We start from the raw sequence: 7939 nt of genomic DNA on the forward strand, positions 1-7939 counted from the left end.
ATTGCAAGGACTGTACTCAAAGATCAGGGCAGAAAACCCCTGAGAGATTGACTGAAGCCATGGTAGCTATCCTTCCATCCTTCCATCCATCCATACATGCATTTTGATAACCACTTCACTTTATGATTGCTGGGGAGACTGTCACTGGGTGAGAGGTGTAGTACACACCAACAGGTCGGCAGTCTGTTGCAGGGCTAAGTATTATATGTCCAGACACATCAAATCACTTCAAACCAAAAAAAAGTGTTTGGCATCTAATTCTACAAATATCCTTTATACATCTGTTCACGGTCCCTCTTTGATCTCCCATAGAGTCTAATGAAAAGTTTCAAGGGAGTCACTCGAGGAAAATTCTTTGATTCTTGGAATCTTACATCTCACAAAACACAAGTCTTCATGTGAAAGCAGTATCAGATATTAGGGTGGGTTAAGTCAGAAAACTACTAACAGAAAGCAAATGAAAAGAGTTGAGATCACAGGATTCCAGTCTGTCATATTTTCTTTGCAAGTGTGTGTGTGTGTGTGTGTGTGTGTGTGTGTGTGTGTGTGTGTGTGTGTGTGTGTGTGTGTGTGGTGTGTCTAGACATTAAATGCAGTTGACAGTGAATAATAAACAGTTCTGTCTTTTAATATGAACATAAAAGATGCTCTGTTTCCCCAGGAGAATAATCCTGCTTGCTAAACTTTGGCCTCTGTGAATGCAAACAACTTTAAAACTACATTTGAGCATTGCAAGGAAAAAATGAGACAGAAAAGGAGGTGTAGACCAAAAAACGAGTCAGACAGATACACATATACATGTGCGCACATATCCTGACTTTCATTCTGGATTTCCCTCTGGCAAGCCTAATGGGGCCACTGCAGGTGTGTTATTGACTTAAAAATGCTACCAGGGGCAGGAATCCACTCAGCAGCTCCTGGATGTGAATATTTCAGAGGCTTTGTGGCGTGGTGGGTTGGGTTTGGTTCTATTCTCCAAATGCCATTGGAGGTCATATCAAACATTCATCATACACAGCTGGGAAAGAAGGATGCCATTAAAAATACAACACGGTGCCCCCAGAAGTCTCCCAGATACAGACAAGGATGAAATGGATGTGTGTGTGTGTGTGTGTGTGTGTGTGTGTGTGTGTGTGTGTGTGTGTGTGTGTGTGTGTGTGTGTGTGTGTGTGTGTGTATCTGTTTGTGTGGATTGAGGGGGATGGTGATGAATAGAGAGCCAATGGCAATTTGATAGACAGGAATGTATGATTGGTCTGTGTGTGTGTGTGTGTGTGTGTGTGTGTGTGTGTGTGTGTGTGTGTGTGTGTGTGTGTGTGTGTGTGTGTGTGTGTGTGTGTGTGTGTGTGTGTGTGTGTGTGTGTGTATGGACAAGCCATTTAAAAATGTAAAAATGAATATTGAAAGATTTGAATGATTTAAAAGCCAAGTACTCACATGAGTCTTATAAAAGCCCCATTTTGTTGGATGTTACTTAAAAAAAAATAAGTGAAATAAGCTGTTGAATTCACTGGAAACCAAAGAAATGTATTCTGGAAAGGAACAAAAGATGCATACAGTGGCTATCAGACAACAGAGGGTGGTGTAGGTTTTATCAAACTTACCAGCTTCCAGCCATTTATACTGCATGTTTCTTTCATATTGTTACTTATCTGGTTTTGAAATTTGGTCTGTTAAATGTTACATAATTTTATAGCTTTTTAAAACAAGTCACCTGCTTAATCAGAATCAGAATACTTTATTAATCCCAGAGAAAATTATGTGGTTACAGTGGCTCCAAGACAATAAGAACAGTAACAGACTGAAATCAATTAAATAACACAATTTTATTCATCACATATACAAATAAAATTTGAACTATTGTATTATTTAATTGATTTCAGTCTGTTACTGTTCTTATTGTCTTGGAGCCACTCTAACCGCATAATTTCCTTCGGGATTAATCAAGTACATTGCAAAGTTACTAAATTTAATTTACTCTAACATATAAAAATAGCTTAATTATAAATATCCATAATATTGCAATATAAATATGACTGACATTTTACTCTAAACTGTAAAACTTTGTTATTTTCATTGTAGAGCATGTGCAAAAGGGTGTAACTATTTCACTGTGTGCTGTGCATTAGATGGAGGAGTTCTACAGGGAGAGAGCCACAGGCAGGAAAGATTTCCCTGTTGTTCAGTGGTGCAGTTGTGTAATCTCAGTGTCTCAATGAACGTGCTCCTGTGACCGGCCAGCATGTCACGGAGTGGGTGGGAGGTGTTGTCCAGCATTGTCCTTATCTTGGACAACATCCGCCTCTCTGACACCACCTTGAGGGAGTCCAGCTCCATCCCTACAACATTACTGGCCTTGTGGATCAGTTTATTGAGTCTGTTGGCATCTGAACCCTCAGCCTGCTGCCCCAGCATGCAACAACATAGACGATACCACTGGCCACAACAGACTCAGAAAATCCTGAACATTGTCCGATAGATGTAAAAAGACCTCCGTTACCTCAGAAATGCAGACGACTCTGCACCTTCCTATAGACTATGTTTTTTTTTTATCCAGTCCAGTTTATTATCTCTGTTTACTCCGAGGTATTTATGGAGCACCTGCTTAGCTAGTCAGACAGCATACTAATGCTAAGCTAGCTAAGAACCTAGTGCAAGCTGAGAGAATGCTGACCCCAGCCCAGCAGCCAGACCCTGAACTTCAACGGGTGACAAATTGAGGCACAGCCAGGCTGCAGCCTCTGTTTCTACCTTTTCATGTTTCTAAAGCAGAATCACTGTGGCCATCGCTTTAAACTCTCTTTGTGCTGATTTTCATTCTTTCTTTGCACTTTCAGCTTTCTGGTCATACATAAATACTACGAAAAAGATCATATGTGTGTTTTCATTCGGATAGGGATTTGTGTTGGTCTGTGAGACTGTAGCCCCGGGTTTACATTGTTAAATGGCAATTAGTAGACAGTGTGTTTCAGCTATTTTATAGAGTAACATGAAAGTAATGTAATGAGTAGTATAATAAATTACCTTATCTTTCAAGTAATAAAGTAACACACTAAATTACTTTAAAGAAAAATCTTCTGTGTGATATTTATAATAATTACTTTTTGAGTAACACAATTAATTTAACTTTATAAAGCACTCTTCACAGGATAAAAACCACAAAGTGCTTCACAGTAATATAAAACAGATAAACATAAAACAACACAATCAAACAGCACAAATCAACCACAATAGTGATCACAACAAAGAGGAGAACACTCTTCTAAAATTTGTTTAAAAAGAACACAGAAAACAACATGAATATATACAAAATACAGTACCTTTCCCTTGAAAGTAAATACTGCCCAGTGAACGAGCTATCTTGGCGGAGTTTGCGCTGTAGGAGTGCTTCATATATTTTTTCTTCTACTTTGCATTTGATACAGTTTGATCACTTAATTCTATTAAGGAAATTTTTTCCATCTCACTCTGCCAGCTTTTGTGTCAACCAAAAGTCCATTTTTGTTTCTCTTTATTTTCCACTTTAAATATATTACTGGGGCATATATTTAGTAACTATTTTCTATGCTGATGATGCACAATATCTCTTTACTATGAAACCAGGTAGCACTGAAACTCAAAATCAAGCTGCATTTATACTTCTATTATATGGCCAGTGGTTTCTGCCAGAAAAGTTCTTATATCTCACTCTCCTACCAGCAATCGAGGCGTACTGTATTAATTTCATTCTAAGGCACTAAATGACTTAGCTGACCTTCATGAAACACAGTAAATGGAAGGTTATCAGCTGAGGTCATGCAATTTTCCTGTTTTCTTTTGGTCCTAGTAAATGGCAAGAACAGTAGTCTAATAAGACACACTAACAGACTAAATTGGGTATATATTTAAAAAAGCAACAACTTAAAAATACACATTGAAAAAAATGTGTGCCAGAAGCAAATATTTCTAGCTCTGTTCCACAAAGAAATGAACAGGAAGCAAAATCTGTTCGGACTGAATTAAATTCAAAGTTCAGATTGTTCATATTCAAATACAAAATAAATAAAATAGACTGAAAAAAGTCACCATTAAATCTTTCAAAGCTGCTGTTAAAACACTGTAAAAGCCCTATATTTGGTGATGAAACACAGAAGATTTCCCTCTATCAGTGGTACCTTAATTATAAATGTAAAGCTTGAAACACAGAGAAAATATGGCTAAATGTCCTTTATTTGGCACCCCTTCTTTTGTCAGTTTGTCTGTCTCTGAAGTGACATATAGAGTCTGTTGGGTATCAGTATTACAGTTTGACAGCAATACAGCCAGGCCGGTACGATCATAATTATGTTGTTTTGTTTTCATTAAAGTGTTTACTATGTTCCCTACTTTGTTAGCTTACAAAGCTGTTAAACCCTTCTGAGCACGATGTCTTTCTGATGACAGTGTGAGATTTAGGAAGGGAACTTTTTTATTGAGAGCTGCACAGAAAAATCCATAATCCAGTACTTTTAGTTAATTTATGTCACAGCACCCTTTTTGATAAAAAAAAGAAGGTAACATCGGCTTCATTATGCTTTACCTGAATAAAACAGAACCTTCATTAATATTTTTCTAGCACTTGCTTTAACTCCAGTTAAATATGTAGACTTAGTTTAAGTAAGAAACAAATTAAATTACATATATATTGAAAAGACTTTTAAAACATTGTTATAACATCTCTTCATGAGGTTTTTCATTTTCAAGATTTCTTGGCATTGGGACTGCCATCTGTCCTCCGCCATCTGGGGCCACAATTAAGACATTAATAGAGAGTGTGTGTGGGTAAAACATCTTTTCAGTGGCTGCACTCGCTGGCTCCTCCTGTGCAGAGTTGGCACCAAATGCCCACAATGGCACATATGTGGATGGGAGGTTTTATTACAACATTAATATTAAACTAGTAACGAGAATCTATATTAAGTTATTTACAAGTCCTCTGAAATCACGGCACAACATTTGCACAGTAAACAGTTGCAAATGAGCACACATCATTTGTGCGTCCCCCTAAGTCATCTTGCCAAGGCCCCTGTGGTGATGTAGCCAGCAGGCGCTGTGTGTTTGTCAAGAACAAAACTGTTCACCTTGAGAAAGGTCAGAATGCAATGCCTGTTTATGGAGAAGTGTTGGAACTACAAAGGTTAAATCCCATTGCAAATTCATGCAAAAATCAAATATATCTTATATGATAAATGAATGCAGGAGTTGCTGTAAAGTAACTAGAGCCTCAGTTACTGTATGTGTTCAGTTATATATCCCTATGTGTAAGGGAAGCAGTTAGTATATATTTATAAAGGGAAAAAGCACATGAAATGCATTTTCTGCAGCCCACACGGCATTAATAATAAAAATAGGTCTTCCGGTAAACAGGTGCACAGACCACACTCCATCACTGAGGAGTCCCTCACGCCATGCCTGGTGTGTCTGTGGCATTTCTCTGGGCTAGTCTACACCCTGCTGAGCTGACAACACCAGTGTATCACAGAGACCTCTCTCTCTGTGTGTGTGTGTGTGTGTGTGTGTGTGTGTGTGTGTGTGTGTGTGTGTGTGTGTGTGTGTGTGTGTGTGTGTGTGTGTGTGTGTGTGTACATGCAATTGAACAAGTCAGCTGTGTGATGAGTGAGAGTTTCAATCAATGAAGTTTACATGAGTGCAATGACTCTCTAAAGCATACATACAATATCGACTATACAAGAGCTCTGATTTCCATCTCCCTGATTGTCACATGTGATCATGTTCAGCACTATGTGCAGGAATTTAGAAAATGCCAATCATAAAATAGTCAGTCTGACCTGTTTTTATGGACATGCCTCACAAAGGCAAGCCAGCAACTGTGATTTGTGTGTGTCTGTGTGGGTGTGTCTGCATGAACCCACCGAACCCTGTTGTGTCTGCTCTGGATAACACTGCTGTACTGCCTGAGCTGAAATATCTCAGATACAAGAGGATCTTATAACACTGTGCGTTTATCACAGCATAGAAATAGGTTAGATTTCCGCCTGATAATTGCAACGTGTTCTTATTTGCATTTCCAACCAAAATCTAACTAAATGTCAGATTTTATTAGTCATTAGACCATAAAAGTGACATTTATCCTTTTATTTCATACAAAGAGCTGACTAAGTGTTTTATCGGACCAGATATCATGCACTATTCCATCCTATAGCCATCGATACTCATTATTTTGCATGTGCTTACAGTCACATAACACAGCAATAGTATTGAATGTCAGTGACAGGCCAGTATTGAATGCAGCAACACATGTGTTGTGCTCAACACATGAACAAAAAAGAAAAAAAACAAAAGAGGAAAATAATCCTGCTGTCTTTCAGTAAAGTGATTGCATTTAAATTTTCCATGTAATTCTGTTTCATAAGTACATTGTAAAACAAAATTTATTTAATGCATTTAACTCTAAATTAATGTTTTAAAAAAATTCTATCAAGCTAGATAGATCACTGGTCTCATACCCGTTAGCTATTGTCACTGATGCACCTTGGACTACATCTCTATAACACACACATTTCCCTTAACTGGTAACCCTAATCTGGAACTCGTGTCCTGACTCATCTGCTGGTAAAACAGCAAGGACTGAACTCCCTCTGCCTTTTGTAGCTTCTTCATGCCTCATTGTCGTCATCCTTTTCTGTTTATGATTGATCTTTCCATATCCATTTAGTTACCACCAAGTCCCGCAAGTGAGCCAAGCAGATTCTTGCACACACGCAGATCTTTTTGTTTCTCTCGCAGCATTCAAAATGTATGTGTGGCAAGCAGTGTGAAGTAACCAAAGTCCTTACAGGCAGATCTGCTGCTTGAATGACACCCAGAGGACCCAAGCAGCTGAATGCAATGCAAACGTTGCACTTCCAGTCAGTAACATGATGTTATTTTCAAAGGCTTTAACGACTTATGGGAATGGTAGTTGATTAGATCTGGGGCAAATTATTAATATTTAGACTTTATTCTTGACATCTAGAAGAGTTCATGCTGTAGCTCTGGATGCATATTTATAACAGCATCAGCAACTAGCCTATTTATTACCATATGTACAGAAATTTATATTGCTGATTATAAATTAACTATTTCTCTGGAAGATATGCCCCACTTCAGAAGCTGAAAGTTCACACACCACACCTGACAGTTTTATTTATTCAAATCAAAAATATAAAGATTGATCCTGAGTTTTGAATAATTGTATTCATTCAAGTTAGTTTAATTCATTATTTTTCACTTGGTCATTTCCATCCGGGGCCCAGGGCAGAAGCGCTGCTCTATGACCACCAGCAAATCCAGCCACTGCAAAGTCAACAGCTTCTCAACACTTTACAAAGTGAACTCCTGTCAGGGAAGAAAGGAGAGGTCTTACTGGCTGCACCGAGGTATAGGAAAGGCTTTATGGTATTAATCCAGACAGGCACGTTACAGCTTTAAGGAGCCAAGTGAGACTAAAGTTTCACAAATTCAAAATTGAAAATAAAATGTTAAATTAAAAAGTTGTTCATAAGACTGGATTAAAAAACTTCAACAGGAAAAAAAACGGGAACCGGAATTTCATTAAGTCTGTTCTTAATATGAATGAGATCGTAGCTGTTCATTATCCTGTAGACAAAAGTGTAGGAAGTTTTTAAAAATTTGATCGATGGCTCCCTCTTGTGGCGATACACCTGAACAAAAGAAAGAAATTCATGTTGCTGTTACACTGGAGAATTTTAGTCCTGTATAGATAACAATATAGAGAAAAACCCAATCAGACAAACCCCCTATGAGGAAGCACTTGGGACAGTGGGAAGGAAAACTCCCTTTTAACAGGAAGAAAAGGTAGAACCAGGTTCAGAATATCCACTCTCCAGGCTCAGGGAGGGTGGATATTCTCTTTAGCACAGAAATTATTAAAATAAATATGAATATCATATGTCAGGTA

Source organism: Oreochromis aureus, linkage group 7, assembly GCF_013358895.1.
Source record: "Oreochromis aureus strain Israel breed Guangdong linkage group 7, ZZ_aureus, whole genome shotgun sequence".
Classification (NCBI taxonomy): domain Eukaryota; kingdom Metazoa; phylum Chordata; class Actinopteri; order Cichliformes; family Cichlidae; genus Oreochromis; species Oreochromis aureus.